This window comes from Ambystoma mexicanum, chromosome 2q (genome assembly GCF_040938575.1).
Source record: "Ambystoma mexicanum isolate Mex_15411 chromosome 2q, UKY_AmexF1_1, whole genome shotgun sequence".
Lineage (NCBI taxonomy): Eukaryota > Metazoa > Chordata > Amphibia > Caudata > Ambystomatidae > Ambystoma > Ambystoma mexicanum.
Window position 1 is genome coordinate 1,305,139,720 of NC_090924.1, and position 21,347 is coordinate 1,305,161,066.

At 46.6% G+C, this 21,347-nt stretch overlaps 1 long non-coding RNA gene across 1 annotated transcript in view; it reads right to left on the reverse strand.

Moving 5' to 3' along the window:
- Positions 1-21,347, reverse strand: part of LOC138569084 (uncharacterized) — a 140,694-nt gene that overhangs the window by 60,387 nt on the left and 58,960 nt on the right. Inside the window, exon 3 of the long non-coding RNA XR_011303114.1 lies at positions 491-565. This is a non-coding gene — a long non-coding RNA (uncharacterized lncRNA). The remainder of the gene's footprint in view (positions 1-490; positions 566-21,347) is intronic.

The window sequence follows — 21,347 nt, forward strand, 5'->3', positions numbered from 1 at the left end:
CAGACCAATTTGCATGGCAAATGGATTTATGCTTAATTCGGATTCCCCAGATTTATTTCTCTCTTTACCTTAGCAGTGATTTCAGTAGACTGGTTACCAGAGTGGGAGACTGCAAAGTGTGGCTCAGATTGGGGATGACTGCATCCATCTATGGTCCTGCTAATGAAAAAGTCCTGCTGTTTCTGCAGCTATGTGTCAAATGTTGCCTTATTAAATGGCCATATGTGTACTCGTTTGGAAAAAATTGAGTATAGAATCTTAGCCTACAGGCCACAAACAAAACATTGCAGGTTAATGGGTACATATGATCTGAGAGGCAAGTGGATACACCGCCACAACAGCTACACCATGGAAAATCTGCAGCTGCTTTCTCCACATGCAGTGGCCACGTGGGACGGGCCAGTAGCTATGTAAACAGACTAAATGGTGTCTTCCTTCAAGTGCTTTATTAATAAAAACATATGGAAGACATACAACCTTGTTCTCTTACCTTGAGCAGTCTGGAAAAGATACCTCCTGAATGCCTCTGGGTTGGCTGGGCAGGCTCTGGTGGACAGATGAATCTCTAGGGAATGAAGAAAAGGCATTTACACGTTAGAGAACGTTTACAAAGCTTGAAACCGGTAAGATACTGAGAGAAGGATGCGTCTAGGAAAGAATGAAGCTTGAAGTTGAAGGAAGTGGAATACTGATAAGGGCACACTCATTCTAAGAGACTAGGAAGTCGAACATTTAAGAAAGCAGGGCACTACGAGAGAAAAAACACACACACACACACACACACACACACACACACACACACACACACACACACACACACACACACACACACACACACACACACACACACACACACACACACACACACACACACACACACACACACACACACACACACACACACACACACACACACACACACACACACACACACACACACACACACACACACACACACACACACACACACACACACACACACACACACACACACACACACACTCTCTCTCTCTCTCTCTCGTATGGTATTCTTCATATGCTTAGTACTCACACCATTTTCTAGACATTACTTTACACAGATACTGTTATCATTTGCTGGTCTTATCATGACAATCACTTGCTTGAAAATGTGTAAGAGCTGGCGAGGGTATGTGATACAGGGGTGAACATTTCAAGTTGCAAACTACTAGGCAGCCATAAAAAATCACTTACCACCTCAATTGCACATATACAGCACACCATTTTTTAAATGGATATGTAGCTATATAATAACACTTCTGTAAATCCAGTGGAAAGAGAAAACACAGCGAGCACTTCAAAGCGCACAGTTTAAGCCCCAGAACAAAAATAGATATATTAATATATTGCAGTGTTACAAAACTGATGACTGGCAACATGGGGGCTGCTGCTGGAAAACAGGAAAACAGGTCCTAACATCTATGTACAGGGCCACATACATTGAACGTAGTTGACCATCTTTTACCAATTACCTGCGTCCTGAAGACAGGCTTTGACATATCACCATCAAAATTCAGCTTATCCAAGTGGTCTGCCATTTCCCAGAAACACAATTCAATGTTGACGTTGATAATCCATGTTTAGTGGAAATAGGTACATGGCTTAAGTCACCTATCTGTGTTACTAACATCACGTAACTACAAATGCATACTAGTCACTCCTGACTCTTCTGCATCTGATATTGGATACAGAAACAGTTGAAAGTGATTCTCTCATTTTGTTTCTTTGTGTCTCTCTTCAACAAACACCTGTAATGATAAGTGTTTTATGTATTTGTGTTTTTATATTTCTGATATGCATTGTTATATATTGATTAAAATATGCTTTTTTGATACTACGCCTTGGTAGGACACATAATTTGGAGAGATTTAATATCACCCTGTCATGATCTCTGCTTCCAAAAGGTCAGGGTTTTCCCAACTCCCTTGGAAGCAGATCCATAACCCAGGTTCCGAGTGCCAACCAGTCCCAATTGGGACCTTTTGGACCCAGTCCTGGCGCCAGTGGCACCAGGCTCATAAATATGCCCAGTCCCAGCGCTGTAAGCGCCGGGCTCATAATGCTTGGGTGGACTTACCTGCAGCAGACCATGCTGCTTACTTGCCTGCCAGTTGAGCCTCTGATCCTCTTCTGTTTGGAACTACTTTTCCTGTTGGGTGGGGCAGGAGCCACTCCCTAGATTCAGAACACTGGAACTCTTCTGGAAAGCAGGAACTCTTTTCTTACCTAGGCGTGGCTGTGGAAGGAGACACCTAAGCACTACAGGAGGCTATTTAAACCACACCCGATGGATGAATCTTGCTTTGCGTTATTCTGCATCCTCTGCAGCAGAACGCTCATCGTGTCTTCTGCATCTGATCCTGGGCCTAAGGAAAAAGGCTTACCATCCTGAATCCAGTCTTCAGCAACACCTATAAAGACAAGAAAGAACAGGTTAGCATTACGGTCTTCAGTGACAGCTCTTCACTTACCTGGTCCATTGGCTGTCACCAACGCCTCGCGCTGCATTCCGGCATCTGAAAGACAAAGGCTTACCTACTCTTCGTGCGCTCCGGAGGTCTTCACACTGCATACCGGCATCTGAAAGACAAAAGCTTACCAACTCTTCGCACGCTCCGGAGGCCTTCGGCGCTGCATCCCGCATCTGAAAGACAAAACAAGGTGCGTTTAAAGACATTGGGGAACTTTAATACTCACGTGCCATTACTCCTTTCCACATCTAACCCAGTGGGTATTCCGGCACCCTGCAGCCGCTCCGAACTTGTACCTGCAAAATAAAAAGACAGTTAGAGCGCATTGTGAAGCAGGCAACAAGCGCTTACTTACGTGCTTCCAGGCGCTTCTATTCATCACACGGGCTCCATCTTCAACTCACTTCAGCCCGTCATCTGCCATCGCCGGAACCCTGCAAAACAAGAAATATCATTACTAAAGACTTTAAAGACATTAGAATTACTCGAAACTTACCGTTCGTGCAGTAAACGATGGACAGCAGTCCTCTGAAGTCAAGAGGCCTGCTCCCCTTATCCAGTGAAGAAACTGGTTACAGCACCCTGCCCCGAGGCAGATGGAGAGCACGGCGTTCACTTACCTAAGGTGAGAGCGTTAACCTTTGGGGTTCTACAGGAGAAGAGAAAGGGAAGAAGAGAGAGACATTCAATAACCCAGTTCCTTAATCCCATATTTTCTATCTGCAGACATCTTACCCCTCGAGTCAGACATACAGTGCACAGAGGTCCAGCCCAAAGAGCCAGCCGTGTGTTACACATCACCTTTGAAGATACGGTATACGCCCAGTCAAGACCGGCGCCTCTACGGGAATCAGGTGAGCGTTACACACCCTTTGAGTAGTCTACCTACACCTGATGTGTGGTTGAGGTGGGTAGCTGGTGGTGATACTGCTGCTTTGTTGTTTACAATCAGGTAGGTGCATAAACTGGCAGAGCCGCACCTCATGGTAAGGGGGGCTGCATCAGGTATGCAAATGAGCAGTCACAATCATGTAGGTGCATAAACTGGCAGAGCCACGCCTCATGGTACGGGGGCTACATCAGGTATACAAATGAGCAGTCACAATCAGGTAGGTGCATAAACTGGCAGAGCCACGCCTCATGGTACGGGGGACTACATCCGGTATTCCATAGAGCAGTCATAAACGATCACAGTCAGATTTTTAAACAAACATAGAGAGTTGTAACAATTTGGCTTTCAAGCAGGATGCAGAATGCAGTAGTATAGAAAGGCTAACAAAGGCAGGGTGCAAGGAGTTGACTTAATTATACAACTAAATAAAATTGTGAGCATACGTTAGTGATCAGTTCTTTAAAAGCATGCATCTTGTGTTTTCATTATGTAAAGAAGGCAGGTTGAAAGATCTCTTACCTGCTGCCGGTGCGACGGACTCCTCTACAAGACGAGCAGCTGGTACCCTGAGCTGGGCCACGCCAACAGGAACCAGGGAGCAGGGGCTCTCCAGTCCCTGCTTCCTTGTACCTGTCATGCGCAAAGGGTCACCTCCATTACAAAGAAACATTCCGGATGCACAGCAGGAATAAATCTTTCATCCCGCAGTGCAACAGGAACATTTCTTTCTGAAAGAAATAATTTCTTTCAGAAGCCTCTGGAGGCTTGACCCTCCCCCAGGACATGGCATGGTGGGGCCCCATGCTTCACAGGGGCTGCGGGGCCCCTGCTCCACCAGTGGGTTAGAGGGGAAAAAGATTCCCACTCACCTAGGGACAAGAAAAAATAATTACCAAGTCCAAGCAAAAAGTCCTGGGGTTGACAAGTTTGAAGAATATGCACATTTATGAAAATCTTACCTAACACTATTCTAGGGACCGACTTCATAAAATGGGTAGGCCAGTGGATGGCAGGTGTCTTAAATGTGGAAGGGAGGGAGCAACGTTCTTCCACTTACTGTGGGATCGCTCAAAGGTCAAGTACACAGGGAATGGGTAAAAACCAGACTCTCGAGATTATTAGGCCTCACAAGTCCGATAGATCCCTCCATATAAGAGGGGAGTCTGAGGGAAGTATATGGGAGGAGAAACTGATACATATTCCAATGATGGTGGTGAAAAGACCTCTAGTGGCAAAATGGGGAACCCAAGCAATTCCTACCCTGGGAATACGGGAGATAGGTATAGAAAACTGTGATAGGATTAAATATAGGAAGAGGGGAGCCGCAACAAAGTATCAGAAGATAGGGGGGAAATGGGACATGGTCACTTGAATAAACAGAAGTCTGGCATAGAATATCAGCAAAGGGGCGTCACTGTGACATATCAACTTTCAGGGCACCAGTGGTCCAGGGATAAATATCGGTTTCTAAACCATCAATCAACCCCACACCTCTTGTACACAAAAAGGGATCAAACACATTGGAATATAAGTGAATTATTAAACCTCCTTGACCAATTTTGGTAACGTTGATGGAAAGGCAGGCTTATCTCAGCAAGGTCGTGGATCGCTGGTTAGTTGCAACACAGTGAAAATACAGTTATTACCCAATGATAAAAGGGACTGTCCAGTCAAGGGTGTATACACATATTGACTTTATTATTACTACAACAGACAGTTCTAGCACACTACAATTACAACCCACACTGTAAAGGAACACAGAGGACAGACAGTTTCACAAAGGAAAGGGATGCACTCTGGTTATTGACAGGAGGGTAGTTTGTAAAGCAATCAGTCTCACTGTTCAAGGGTATCTGGTTTCATACGCCCAAGGGGCAAAGGGTCTTAACTGTCTCTAGAGGCCTTTGGAGAAGGACCAGGGGGGCAGAGCCACAATTTACCTAGTGCTGAAGAAGGTCTTGGTGCTCGACAGCGTTGAGGCGGTTCCAGGGTGCTTTGTAGCCCGTGAGACAGAGTTAATGGCAGGAGACAGCTGCGGGTACCAGGCAACAGGCAGTTTTGCAAGCAAGGCTGGACGGATGTCTGCAGGCTCTCTTGTGCAGCGGCACTGGGCCAAGAATTGTTGTCTCTGTGCTGGTTGGTGGATCTGGAGTGCTGGTCAAGGCCTCTTGGACGACTCTGGTGACTGCTGTGTGACAACAGTCAGCAGTGTAGCCGGATGCGGTTCGAGGACTCGACTGTCTCGAAAATGTCCTTAAAAAGATGGACACTGGATAATGCTTGTGTGGCACTCCTCCGAGCTTCTTCGCAGGGCTCATGTCCTTTCAGGGCAGAGGGCCCAGAGCTCAGGAGGGTGTTAGCAGGCAACAGCCTTGTCCTTTGTCCAGAGACTCTCCGGCACTTCCCACCTAGGAAGCTTGCTGTCAGAACCTAGCAGGGCACGCTGAGTACTGGCTGGGTACCAGTTGTGGAGCTGCTGGATGGGTCCTCTGACTCTGGTATCTCCCTCTGTCCCCTGGGAGATGTTTAGGGGAGGGATCTTGCCTACCTCTTGGAATCCTGGCCTTCCTTCACTGCCGGAAGATGTGAGGTAGACTGTACCTTCAGCTTAGGTCCATATTTCTTCTTCTTCTTCTTCTTCTTCTTCTTCTTCTTCTTCTTCTTCTTCTTCTTCTCCTCCTTCTCCTTCTCCTTCTCCTTCTCCTTCTCCTTCTCCTTCTCCTTCTCCTTCTCCTTCTCCTTTTCCTTTTCCTTTTCCTTTTCCTTTTCCTTTTCCTTTTCCTTCTCCTCCTCATCCTCCTCATCCTCATCCTCATCCTCCTCATCCTCCTCCTTCTCATCCTCCTCCTACCCCTCTTCTTCTTCTTCTTCTTCTTCCTCATCCTCCTCATCCTCATCCTCATCCTCCTCATCCTCCTCCTTCTCATCCTCCTCCTACCCCTCTTCTTCTTCTTCTTCTTCTTCTTCTTCTTCTTCTTCTTCTTCTTCTTCTTCTTCTTCTTCTTCTTCTTCTTCTTCTTCTTCTTCTTCTTCTTCTTCTTCTTCTTCTTCTTCTTCTTCTTCTTCTTCTTCTTCTTCTTCTTCTTCTTCTTCTCCTCCTGGGTCTCCACCAACAGTCTCCAGTGATGTTTCAGGTCAGAATCAGAGCGCTTGGAAAGGGCAGGGGAAGCATGACAACATATACTTCTAAGTCCCACCCATCATCCTGTCTGCTGCACATCAAAGGGTATCCCTAATTAACTGTGCCCTATTCGGTGCTTGATCACAACATGGGCCTCCTTTGAAGTAGTGGGTTGCAGGCAGACCTTCGTCTCCGACAATTCACATACTTCCCTGCTCTGAAGGGAGTGTTTTCAGACAGGACATTCACTGCCCTTTCATACCATGGAGGGATGTTAGTACCAAGCTGACACATTGCATTACAAAGAGGTGTTGGTGTCTGGTCTCCATTGTCACTTCCTGCATCCAGGACTTCCATGAGGTCTGCTAATTAACATTCTTCAGTATTCGCTGCCGCCAGCAAGGTTTGACAATGGAGATGCAAATCCACGGGGCCTTGAAATTCTAATCAGGCTGCCCACGGCTACAGGCTTTTGATGTACCTGTGGCTGTCAGGTGTCAGCTACACATGACAGGGGAGGGCAGTGCTTGTAAACTGTGTCGTCCCAGAGTACATGACTATTTTTCTGCTCTGCGGTGACCATGGGGAAATATGTGCAGGAATGGCCCCACATATTTTCGGAGTTTGATCTCCAATCATTCATTCTTTTAAAAAACAAAACGTGCAGATGGTCGAACCCTTCATAGTCACTAAGAGTGGACAGAAGGAGGGGGAGGGGAGGAAGGGGAATAAGGAATGAAAAAACGGGGAACGATGGAAGAGGAACTATTGGAATGTGTATCTAAACAACACTATGATGAACAATGTTGAAATATTAAAACATTTAATAAAATTATATAATAAAAAATGTGTGCTCAACCCGCTGAGCTATCTTATCGGCATATAAAAGCAGTGCATGGCAAATGCATATTACTTATACACAAGCCAAAACTATTGGCTTTGTAAATGCTTGTTTTTAACAGGACTTCAGTTAAGGACATGCATAGTGCTTATAAATTGAGTGTCTGAAGTCAGACCTCGTTAAGACATTTTTTATTACACCAACAGCGAATTTACAGATCCGATTAAGTCATTAACTCTCAGAGGACTGCTTTGAAAAAACTCTGGCAGAAGGCTTTGAAGGTAAAGCTTGATAAAGTGAGCTCAAATAGATCTCAGGAGGACATCTTTTGAGCAATGAGGGAAAGGAAGTTGGTGGGAATGGCCATAGGGATTAGCATGACCATGAACAATCAATGGGTGGGCAAATAATCAAACCACACCTACAAGGTTTGTATCCATTCTCGTATGCCATCTCTCCCTAGCTGTACTCTAATGCAATAGTTTTGGCTTATAGGTGGCACTTTAGTGCCTCCAAATAGCCAAAACTAAAAAGATCATGACAGGGTCCGGGATGACTGTGTCATGATTTGCGCCTCCCCATTTAAACAGGCATCCCATTTGTGAATTCAGGATGCGCTTTTAAATGTGCAGAAACACCCCCTTATTTGTGCAAATGCGCAAAGGGCGGATAATGGGCACCTGCATGAGCGCATCTATGATGCACTCATTGAGATGCCCTTTGGGAATTGACCTGCTCCCTTTTTTTGGCACATCACCTCACTTGCACCAATAACGTGTTGAGAATCTAACCATTAGTGCTAGGTTTATATAGGCAAAATAGAGGCTGGGCTTTCAAAAAACATAAGGAGAACAGCCTTTGGAACTTGGGGGTTTGGTGTAATAGTAGTTAGGCCTAGAGAAGGTGGTTCTTTGCCCAGATAGAAAGAGTTCAGATAGGAATTTGGGTGCTGGTTAAAGGAAAGGCATTTTACGGTTTTAGACAAGTAATAGAGAAGCTGCAGAGGTCAGAGGGGAGAGAAAGCCACCGGATAATGACTACTCCCCCACCCCATGTCTGCAGGCTCTATTACTTCCTGCAACTCCCTAATCCCTTTCTACTGTCCCAACCTTTTGTTTGGAGAGGGTGCCAGGCCTTGCAGGGTCCAGAAAGCTCTCTGCTGCCCCTGTGATTAATTGTTAAAAATGTTTTTTTTTTACATTTCATGCTGGCCTCTGGCGCCCCCCCCTGGTATTTGGCCGCGACCCCCTGGGGGGGCGCGCCCCACAGTTTGAAGACCTCTGCTCTATAGCAAGCTTCTTTGTATCTCATCTACCTTGCGTTACTGCGTATCTACGCCTACTGGTCAGCAAGTTACTTTGTCTTCTTTTTCTTTCATGATTACTTTATCATTTTGTACATGTTTCTCTTATCACTTCAGTTGCATCATTACTCTTCAGTATTTTCATATCGTTTCAGTATGTCCTCGTATAGCTTCTTTATGACATCACTCTGCCCATGTCAGATTTCACTAAGCACTACATTATGTCCAATGGTGGGTGCTTATACAAATGACTCGGAGTCAGAGGCTTCCTTATCCTGTCTTTGCCTGACTGCTTTTTAACACCATTTAGACAGAAACAATTTATTAGGGACTCAGACCAATGGTGGGTGCTGACATCCTTCCACACGGCATCCACCTGCTCCTCTACAAATGAATATTACGTTATATGCTCCGTGTGTACATTCGAGGCACTGGGTGAAGGACACCCGGCCGGCAGGTATGGATTGTACCGGTTATGACTAGGCTGAACAATGAACCCTTGAGTACTTGCGGAAATACGACAGAGAGTGGTGGACCAACACCCCTTGCCTAAGGGGGATGAAATTGGATGTTATCAGCTATGCCAAGATGATCCAGAAATCAATGGACACATGGTAGCAGGGACTGATGAAGGACTATGATTGCCTGTGAAAGAGTTTATTGACCATGGGGAAGTTTACGCAAAATAGTGAGAGGTGCTGGTCTGGGCTGCGGGTGTGATGCTATGCTGTCCCAGAGCTTGCAAGTTCCAGTTATGATATGATATGATATGATATGGCATTTATAACGCGCCTATACACAGGTGTTTCAAGGCGCGTGTTTCAGTTTGCTTGTCCACTCCATTGATAACTCGGGATTTCTCGGTTCACTGACAATGGGTAAAGGAGGGGGAAACATGTTCTTTGGTGATTTATGGGTGACACTCTGTGCAGTTGTTTTATCATGTTACCATCAAATATATTAACATCTGAGCACAGGGCGATAATGGAATTTGCCCAGAATCCACAGTGTGTTTTTTTTTAAGTCCCAAAGCCAGGCTCAAAACCAAAGCCCCCTGGTTTAAAAGTGTACAAATTACTGACTAGAGTATGACCCCCATCCTGGAGTTAGGCATTTGATTTGTAAAAACAAAAATTCAGAGTCTAACCATTTTGTAGCATGCCCGTGCCATGCCACGGTGGCAGCAAGCCACCCTCTACTGCCACGAAACATGCCTTCTCCCCACAGTGTCAACACCGGATGATTGGGGGGGACTCTAGTGAGGCCCTTGACCATCTATCCACAGAAGAACAAGCAAAAAATACTTTCTTCCTATTGTAAAGTGACGGACAATTCCAGGCAGAATCATTGGGCCTCATTATAAGTGTGCCGGTCCGGTAACAATGGTGCTGGTAAGCCTACCAGCACTGCTTGCCGGAGTTGCTGTGCCAGGCAGGTGGGACCCTGCCGGGCACAGCGGCCACGGTAAGCCGACCTACACGGAAGCACTGGCACTGTTATTAACTGTGCTTCTGTGTTTCCCATTCCCATTGAGTCCTCTCGGACTCAAATGGGAATGGGGATTAACATTTTCCAGCGCCTGACTTCACGGACCACCGGGGCCGTAATGCCCCGGTGTTTCCCTGAAGCCAGGCACCGGAAAGTTTCACAAGTCTGGCGCCAGCCTGGCGGTTTTACCAGCGCGGCTTCTGCCAGACTTGTAATGAGGCCCATTATCGCGAAAGACGGCAGTAAGAGCTTCGTGTATAGGTCGCCACTGAGCACAGTCACTCCCCTGGGCAGTGACCTTTTGCCTGGACCCCTACATGTTGTGGTGCTGGCGGCTGCCGCTCTCTGTGCTGGGTGGCCCTCTGCCCCCCTAATGCCACTGATGACTGTGCTGTGCCGATCGTGTCGTGTGTGAGCGTGTGCTTGACCTACATTGAGTCAGTGGCTTGGCATGTGCCCATGTATCACTACACCCCATGCTGGGTGCACACCAGAAGAGAAGGGCTGAGCTGGCAGCTTAAGAAGTCAGTGCGCATGCGTGCCTGCAGAGACACGGCAGAGCCAGAGCCGCGCAGGCCACGTGCCAACCATGTCATTGACACTGCCGCATATTCATGCCCGTTTACCCGCTGACCTAGTTATTCACCCAAAGTCACCCAAAGTAGCGCGACTTCTTAGCTACTGTCTGTACCACATGCCTGAGTCAAGCACCTCGCCCCTGGCTATTATAGTAGATGAGTGATGCCAATGTCATGTAAACACGCCCTGGAGCCGTGCGGTGCCATGGCAAGCAGGAGTGCCCAGAGCCGCCACCTTGCAGCTCATTGCTATGCATGAGAATGGATAAGTAGCATAGCCCAGCCATGAGCTGGCCTGGGAGGAAGTGACGCATGGCCCGTGCACACTGCTCTTGCTTGTTGGCAGACTACGCCCGCCTCACAGTTAAAATGCATTTTCCAAAACACCTCATCATTATCAAACTGAGTAGGAGACAATAGGTGCCAGTGCCAAGAAATGAGGGACTGGCTCAATGCTGGCAATGCCTCCAGAAGTACTTCCTGAAAAGTTAATGAGGAGGGGAGATGAAAAAGTGACAAGGCGAGGCAATTGGGAAGACTGACTGCCGCCGTTCTGAGGACTAGGCAAGGCTTCCGTTGTTCACCGCTGCTTCTGCAATCCAATCCAGGCTATTGTAAGCAACACACAAATCATACGAGGAGCGTCTTAATGGTGCTGGAGTTTGCATTATTAAAGAAACACATGAAAAGAAACAGCATATTAAGAGAGAAGAAGCGAAAAGCACCAGTGGAGTCAGAATGCAGAGCCCGTGAATTATATGATATGATATGGCATTTATAACGCGCCTATACACCAGTGTTTCACGACGCGAATGATGCAATTCCAAGGGGCTATCGCCGACTCCAACCAGGCAAAAGAAAGGCTGAGGGTAGAGAGGAAATTATAGGATAACATCCTAGGAAAAACTGCATTCTGAACTGATAGACCCGGGGTCAATGTCCAGGTAGATTAGAATCCCGCCAGACCTCTGAGTTGATCTGTCTCTTGAATTTCAACTCTTAGGGCTTCATTACACGGACGGCGGTAACCATGGCGCTATTAGCGCCATGGTTGCTGCATGTATTTTACCGAGTCCGCCTTGGTGAATGGGGAATTACCGCCCCATTCCAAGGTTGGCGGGCTGGTAATTCCCCATTCACCAAGGCCCTTCCCGATTCCCATTTGAGCCCCCGTAGGGCTCAATAGGAATGGGGAAGGAGCAAATAACGGTACCGCTATTAGCGGTACCATTATTTGCCCTGAAGTCGCTCAGCGGGTCCCTTCCTGAACGTGTGGTCTGGCCACACGTTAAGGACTGGACCCGCTGAGGGACTTCGTAGTATGGCGCTAAGGGATTACTGGCACCGGTGCCTTTACCGGTGCCGGTAATCCCTTCGCCATCCGTGTAATGAGGCCCTTAGTGTTGCTTACATTTTCGAAAGGAGCATTTTTATGGTTGTTTTTGTTTGGATATCAAGGGCCTGATTCACAGAGCGTGTCCCTTTGGGATTGCGCCATTATTAAGCGCTTATGTGAATCAGACCCCATGTGTTTATGAATCATGTCTAACAAAACATGTCAAAGCGCCGGGGGCAAATTCTACATCCTCCATATTGGCCGCACTAGACCAACTCCCATGTAGCCTTTCAGCTGCTTTGGCCCTGCTGATTATAATAGTTGGATTGCTTCTCTGTTCCCAGAGACACTTAGGGGCCTCATAACGAGTTGGCCGGTATCGCAACTGGGATACCGCCCAACTTTATTTGCGTAAGCACCCACCCGTCTGGCTGTATTACCGCCAGATTGCGGGTTGGGCACTAACCGCTACTCCCCCATTCCCAGTTGGACCCAATGGGGAATTTTCAGAGCAATTACTGCACGGTAATACCGCCAGCAGTAATTGTGCTGAACATTTGCATTTTTCTGGCATGTTTACCCCCACCTCTGAGCTGGCGGTAAACACGCAGACTCAAGATTGGGTGGACCCTTAAATGACGCCGTAACACCCCTACCGCCACATTTAAGGGCTACCGCCCTTTGTCATTTTGGTTGAAAGTTTGCCTTTCATCTATATACAACTGCTTGTAATGTGATTGTTTTCTCCTATCAGTTGGATATTTTGTGTTTTATTCTCTTAGACAAGTTTCTTTACTGTGATTGTATTGCATGTATGTATGCCAGGTATATTATCATCTGTGGAATCATGAGAAAAAGATAATGAAAGTGAGACTGGTGGTTTGGTTTTACCATTCAACTTCATGAACAGCGAGGACTGTTTGACAGTCAGTGGAGGCTCACAGGGCCAAGGGGAGAAACTGGTCTATAGTATGCAGCGTTGTCGGCTGGTGCTAGTAGCTTACGCATCTGCACCAGCAAGTATGATATGATAAGTCATTTATAACGCGTCTGTGCACAAGTGTTTTTCCAGGCTTGACAAGACAAGGAAGGGAAGACAAATATAGGACAAAACCAACAATCTTACTAGGCCTTCTATCATTCAGATTGTGCAAGTGCAAGGGGGGGAGACGGGAAGTGCCAGGGGGGTGGGACATATGGGGGAAGGGCAGAGCTCAAGTAAGTGCCACCGGGGTAGTTGGTTCTGAGTAAGTGGAAGGAGGCCAGGGACTGTAGTGTTGCAGATACAGTCCCTAAGTGCGCGGTAAGCTCCGAGGCAGTGCATGGGGCTACTGGTCGTGAGGGAGCCTCGTGCCCATTAAGGTTGAGACGGTGGATAGGTAACCAGTTGGCGCAGCAGGGAAGTACATCAGCAAGGGAGAGAGAGGGAGAGAAAGGGAGAGAGAGAGAAAAAGCAGACGCGAAGAGGAAGGTCTTGAGTTGCTTTTGGAACCCAAGGTATTCCTGCTCACGTTTGATAGGAGAGCACCGGAGACCCAAAGTGAAAGCAAAGGCAGGCAGAAACACAACACGGTTGTGTTTACATGCCGCGGTGTTTCTGCCTAAATCTGTTTTCCCCGTGGGGAGCCCTAAAGCCCCAAATGGGAAAGCAGATTTAGGCAGAGGAGCCTGAGAAACTTAGAAAGAAAAACCGCAGCGTTTTCAAACACAATAACGTTGTATTTATGTTTGCGGTTGCTTCAAAAGCTACCGCAAACATAAATACAACATTTTTAAAGCTGCGGTTTTATTTCCTCCAGCCCGGAAAACTTAGAAAATAAACCGCAGCTAGTGCTTATTTAAAAAAAAAAATAGCACTTACCGAGATGCAGCTGCAGCTTTTCTGCCTGTAGTCTCCGGTCCGCGTCCTCCGAGTCCCGGCACAAATGAAGGAAAAGCCACCCAGTGGTAGCTTTTGTTTACTACAGCTGGCTGGCTTTTCCTTCATTAGTGCCGCAAAAGCAAAAGCCAGCACAGGAGGGCATCCATTTCACAAAATGGATGCGCCCATGTGCTTGCTTTTGCACATTTTTGAGCTTGAATTGCTCAGAATTTTACATAAGGGCTTCGAAAAAGTAAAATGGCAATCTTTTTTTTAAATATTGCCTATCTATCTATTTTTGAAATAAAAAATGTTGGGCAAACCATTCCTTTAAGCATTGTGTTCTGTCTGAGGTGAATGTCTTTCAGTCCTTTAGAGTTAATCATCATTCTGTGTTGCAGTGGTGGTGCCCCGTCGCATGTGTGATGCACTTATTTCAGTCCTTCTCTGAGGGTCGTCATTGAGTATTGGAGCAGTGTTTTTTTTTGTGTGAGGTGCACCTCTTTTTTAGTCGTGCACTTTCACTCTCCCTGCAGCGGTCACATCCTGTGGCAGGTGCACTAATATCAGTCATGAGCGTAGCATTACCTTTTAGTGTTGGAGTATTGGTGCCATTTGTCCTCTGCAGTATAATCAGTCTGCAACTGAGGGTCACTTTTTAGTTTGGGCTGGTAGGTAGTGATTTAGCGCCACAGATAAGTCAAAACTATTGCATTAGGATACAGATGTTTGGTTATGGGACACATAGCTTGTAGATGTTGTTTCGTTATTTTCCCACCCATTGATTGCCCATGGACATGTTAATCCCTTTGGCCATTCCCACCCAGTTCCCGTCCGCTTTGCCCAAAACACCTCCTAATGGGAAGTCTTTGAGTTTGTGTTAATCAAGCCTTACCATCAAACGTTGCACTGAAAGTGCCTTCCAGAGCCTTTTTTCAAAGCAGCCTCCTGAGACTTAATGACTTAATTGGAGCTGTCAAAACTTTACTGGTGTAATAAAAATGTCTTTACCATGTCTCACTTTAGCAACGCGGTTTATAAGCACTGTGTGTGTCCTTTACTGAAGTCTTTAAAAACAAGCATTGACAAAGGTAACAGTATTGGCTTGTATATAAGTAGTAGGCATTTGGCAGGCACTGCTATTAGATGCCAAAGTACTTGCACCATTTTACACTTGCTGCTATCAATGTCCAGTTAATACCAGTACGACAGTGCCTGGCAAGTGCCTTTCCCATGCCTAAACAAAAGCCCAAACTGTTGGCATTGCCAATGCTGGCTTAATATTGCATCTTCAGTGTCTTCTGGATTCCATCCTTGCAATGTGGGTTATTTTGCAGTGCAGGTGGCAAGTCCTGTGTGAGGTGAACACTTCTATCAATCCTGCAATGAGGAGACGTCCTATTTCAGTGGTTTTGACCAGTGTGGGGAGCACTAGGTTTAATGCTGCAGTGGGGTTCAGGTGCAGCTGGTGAATCTTTTAATTGTAGGGGCGTTAAAATGTTCCCACAATTCTGCATGATTGACCGAGTGAAGTGAGGGAGTCTGAACCAATCAAGGGGACAACAGGGGTTTGTCCCCCTGAGAAAATATTTAGAACAAATTGGTTAAAGTAATGCATTTTAGACCACACTTTGTAAAAAATTGGGCAGAAAGCCAGACATCTTACAATCAATTTTGTAGGGAAAATCCAATAGATGCAAGTCACCAAAAGTGCATGGCAGCATTTCCCATAGCATTTTCATGATGCCTCTCCCCACAATATATGCCAGTATAAAAAACATTTTTGCGATGGCTGTGCCGCTGCATTTCCATGCACGCTGCACCAATTTATGCCAGTGTTCATATACATGTTTGCTTTGTGCTTAACCGCCAGTATTGCTTTGCACATAATGCCAGTATCCTCTTGTAAGAACATACTCCTGTTGGCTTGCCATGAAAAATGCCATTAAAAATAAAAAATAAAACAAGTCTAAATTGGCTTCAACAAGCCAGCCTATTCACATAATAACACTTATAATGATTGCTTTACCATTGATACCAAGTAAAAAGTGCCATGCCACAGTAGGGCATCATAGCCGGCCTGGCTGCACCAAAATATGCTGGTCTAGCCCCGAAATAGCACTCATCAAGCTTACTTTATCACAGATGTCCAGAAAAACGTACCATGCCATAGTAAGAAACCATGTTCTTGCTTACCGCTTGCACTGCATGCAGCCAGCAGGAACATGTCTTCTTACTTTGGTTTTTCCCTGCACCAAAAGCCCCCTCCCCACCAAGCCCAAGCCCACACACCCACACATTCTTATACACATGCACACAAACATTCACAAACCTATTCAGTCCCTCTCAATAATTCACACAACACCCACCAGAACACTTCCCTCATGCAAATATATGAGTGTGTTTATTTGTGTGAGTAAAGTATAATGGTAGGTGTTGTGTGAATGATTGAGATAGATTTATGGGTGCGTGACCTCATAAAACACACACACACACACACACACACACACACACACACACACACACACACACACACACACACACACACACACACACACACACACACACACACACACACACACACACACACACACACACACACACACACACACACACACACACACACACACACACACACACACACACACACACACACACACACACACACACACACACACACACACACACACACACACACACACACACACACACACACACACAGTCACGCACCCATATAACCTCTCTCAATCATCTACATGGCACTCACCAGAACACTTTACTCACGCAGATACACACAGATATGCATGCACACAAGCAGTCAAGCCCCCATAAAGCTTCTCTAAATCATTGGATGTTTCAGAGAAGCTGTATGTGGGCGTGACTGCTTGTGTGCATGTATATATGAACATGTGCGTCTGCCTGAGTAAGTGCTCTGCTGGGCGCTGTGTGATTAATCCATTCACACGGCACCCAGCAGAACACTTCACTCATGCAGATATACGCATTCATATAGACACAGGCACACAAGCAGTCACACCCCCATACAGCCTCTCTCTCAGCCATAATCATGACACCCACCAGAACACTTACTCGCACACAATCAGGGTCTAATTGAAAGCTCCATGTAAAATAAGAAAAGTGTCCTTCCATCATGGAAGTACACTTTTCTTTTTTTACACACAGCTCAGAACCAGCCCTCAAATACACATTCACAGCATTCACACAAGGCTTTACGCACTGGGACAGCTTCTCTCAATCATTCACTCAGCACCCACCATAACCTGCACACAGACACACATAGTCATAAAGACACAGGCACATAAGCAGTCAGGCACCCTATAGACTCTCTGACTCATACACACGACACTCTCCAGAACACTTCACTCATGCAGCTACACATTCACACAAGCAGACTAACCCCCCATATATCTTCTCTAAATCTTTAGATGTTTTAGAGAAGCAGTAGGGGTGTGCGCCTGCTTGTGTGCCTATATATATATATATATATGTGCATCTCTCTGGGTAAATGCTCTGCTGGTTGGCGTGTGAATGATTCACATGGCGCCCAGCAGAACACGGCACTTACGCAAATACACACATTCATATCGACACATGCACGCAAGCAGTCACAACCCTATACAGCCTCTCCCTCCATCATACACATGACACCCACCAGAACACTTGCCCATACAGACACACACATTCATAAGCACATTCACAGCATTCACACAAGCAGCTTTGCACCCATACAACCTCCCCCTCAATCATGCACATGACATCCACCAGAACACGACCCGGACGGTAAGGGATTACCGGTACCGGTAATGGCACTGGTGCCCGTAATCCCTTACCGCCCTATTATGAGGTCCCTTTGCATAAGTACGGGACCCGCAAAGGGACTTTGAAGGTAATTACGGTACTGCAATTTGCGGTACCGTAATTACCACCTTCCCCATTCCCATTGAGCCCTATGGGGGCAAAAATGGGAATGTGCAAGTGCCATGGTGAATGGGGAATTACCGCCTCCGCACACCTTGGAATGGGGCGGTAATTTCACCATTCACCATGGCGGAACCTGTAAAATACCGGCAGCAACCATGGCGCAACTAGCGCCATGGTTACCGCACGGGTCGTAATGAGGCCCATTGACTTTACATTCATCAACTACCTGCCCCACCATCCAAGCATAGATTTTAAAGCACTTTTTGAAAAAATTTACTATTTCAATCAATCTGTCTTCTTCGTTCAGTAATAGCTATTTTCTCAGTTTACCTAATAGCCACTGATTTTCATCTGATCATTTGGCTTTTCTTTTGCCATTCATTTTCAATTCAGTCAAAGGGCAGCTAGCCCATGTACTACGGCCCACTAGGCATTTAAGTCTTAGCCTTAGAGCTGCATGACCTCTATCAATTTGGGGTGGGGGGCAGTAAGAGTCTTGTGCACAACCAAAACAATTCTAGATCCGGAAAGATCAAATCAATGAAGGGAATTCCCCTTTATAGACTAGTGAGGAAGGGCTGCCTGCATGTCATCTTTAACCCATGCAAAAAGGTAATATTGGAGCTGTTTAAATCTGCCGCTTAGTGAAAGAGTATTAGTGATTAAACATTGACAATCAGGTGGAAGAGGTAGTCAAACCGGTGTTTCAGTGAGTATAGTGACATGTCTAAGAAACAAGCTAACCACACACTCATGTCAATAGTTGTTCTATAACAAGTATCAAGCAAATTGGTTTTGGGTCTATTATGTCTCTTCGAGGCGTTATTCTCATATACGAAAGGGCCTCCCCACTTTTTTTTATCTCGTGGGGCCTGTTACTGTCATTGGGATAAGAAACCAGCCAGAAAGCAAACAGGCCGGAAAGCAAACAGGCTAACCCCTCCTCCATCATAAACTATATTCTGTGGTCAAAAGAATGCAGAAGCGTATTCACAAATGACTGCATAATAACTTCACCTTTCAGTTAAAACCACTTTATTCTAAAAGATATTAACTATATTTTTTTTAACAAACATTACATTTCACTGTTTATGACTTGTTCAAACCAGTAAGTGCAAAACAACAATTTCCACTTCAAAATACAAATGGGGTTAGTAAAAAGTGCCGTACGTGCATTCATAAATCCATTACATGGGCCTCATTACGAGGTAGGTGGTAAGGAATTACCGTGCACCTCCTCCTCTGCCAGCTCAAGGCAGACCAGCCCCAGGCGCAGGTCCTTGCGGGCTATGCGGCGCACAACGTCTCAACCCTCCAATGGTGGCAGAGGGGATGGGAACTAGGGCCAGCCAGATGTTGCTGACACATGTACAGCTATGCAGCACAGATGTACAAGCCATGTTTCAGAGTGTTGTGGGGGGAGGGGGGAAAAGGTTTTTGGGAGTGTTGTGGCGCGAGGAGGGAAAGGGTTTTTGGGAGTGTTGTGGGGGAGGGGGAAAGGGTTTTTGGTAGTGTTGTGGGGGGAGGGGGGAAAGGGCTTTTGGGAGTGTTGTGGGGGTAGGGGGGGAAGGGGTTTTGGGAGTGTTGTGGGGGAGGGGTTAAAGGGTTTTTGGGAGTGTTGTGGTGGGTGGGGGAAAGGGTTTTTGGGAGTGTTGTGGGGGGTGGGGGGAAAGGGTGTTTGTGTAGTTGGGTCCATGCACTTCTTTTACTTACAATACTTAATACACACTGGTGACATGACAAATCACAGGAGTGGACAATTTCATTGTGTATGTGTGCTTTACTGGTGGACAGGGCACAGTGTACATTTCACCACAAAACCCAGTGCCCAAATACCCACATCCATTGAACATTATTCATCCATGTGTATCGGAAATATTGGTCTATCAGATGCTGGCGCACAGCACGTCCCTCCTGGGCATCGCCACCTGCATGACCTGCAGCCCCATCTCCTCCCTCCTCATCCCCATCATCATCCTCAGCAGGTGGTTGCAGTTCAATGTCAGGGGGCAGTGGCACATTCCGTCTGATGCACATATTGTGCAGCATGACACATGCCATTGTGATCTTGACCACCTTCTCATGCCCGTACAGGAGTGCCCCAGCCGACCTGCTGAGGCACCGGAACCGTGTCTTCAAAAGGCCAAATGTCTGCTCAATTACCACGCAGGTAGGGGTATGTGCCTCATTGTATTCTTCTTCGTGCCTGTTCTGTGGGTTCCGTACAGGGGTAAGGAGCCACCTCTTCAGGGGATAGCCAGCATCACCTGCATGGGTCAACATTGGGTATGTGTAAGTGTTTACATCAAGTGGAACCTGTACATATCACACAAATCAAGTTTGCATTGTGAATGACATCCACAAATCCACAAATGCATGGAGGTAATCAAAGTAACTGCAATGTGGGAAGGTGATGTAGTCCTTGCAAGTGGACATGCACCGTGCATGCCTACGGCAGTTGATGCCACGTACTGGGTGAGGTGCACTCATTCGTGTATTTTGGTCCAGGCACCGTTTGGACCACACTGCTAGTGAACTGCCATTCCAAAGTTGATGTCCCCATGCTGTCATGCGGCACTTCTGTAGTGGTGTACGGGTGTGCATCAGTATGATGGATAGAGGTGATCCCTTTGTATGCACTCAAGGTCGCATTTCTGTTGTGATGCTGTTCAGCGTACGTTTCCATTGTCCATATTTGCTGCACGTAGCTGTGTTATAGGGGTTATGGTCTGATGTGCAATGTGCATGTTGATGGATATGGCATGATTGTGTTAATGGGTTTATTTCATTGTTGTGCAGCTTACTACTTGCATGTGGTTTCCATGTGTCAGGTCCAGTGTGGGCTGCCTCGGGGGACAGTGGTGTGATACTGTATGGGCATAGTTGACCATGACAACTAATGACACCTGGTTGGAGTATGCTTCTCTCCCCCCCATTCACACCCGGTTGGAGTATGCTTCTCCCTCCCCCCCCCAATCACACCTGGTTGGAGTATGCTTCTCTCCCCCCAATCACACCCGGTTGGAATATGCTTCTCACCCCCCCCGCCGAATGTACTGCCTATATCACAATGCCATGTGCTTGCCATGCTACTCACCAAGTAGCCACGAACATTGTCCAGCATGTCGCTCCATGTAGCGTGGTATCGTTGAGTTCCACAGGACCATTGAATCATGGGTTGATCCGGGATAGCGGGCACAACAATGTGTGATGATCTTGTTGGAGTCACATACCATTTGGAGGTTGATGGAGTGGTATTGCTTTCTGTTTCGGTACACTGCCTCATTGGCATGTGGGACAACCAATTCCACATGGGTACAGTCGATGGCCCCGATGCAACTTGGGATGCCTGCCAGTGAATGGAAGCCAACCTTGGTGTTAGAGATGTCCTGGCCAGTCCGTGGCAGGACAATGTGTTCACTTCAGGAGGGCATCGAGCACCTGGTTCATCGTGCGTGAAAATACTGGTTGTGATATGCCATGCATCTGTCCTACC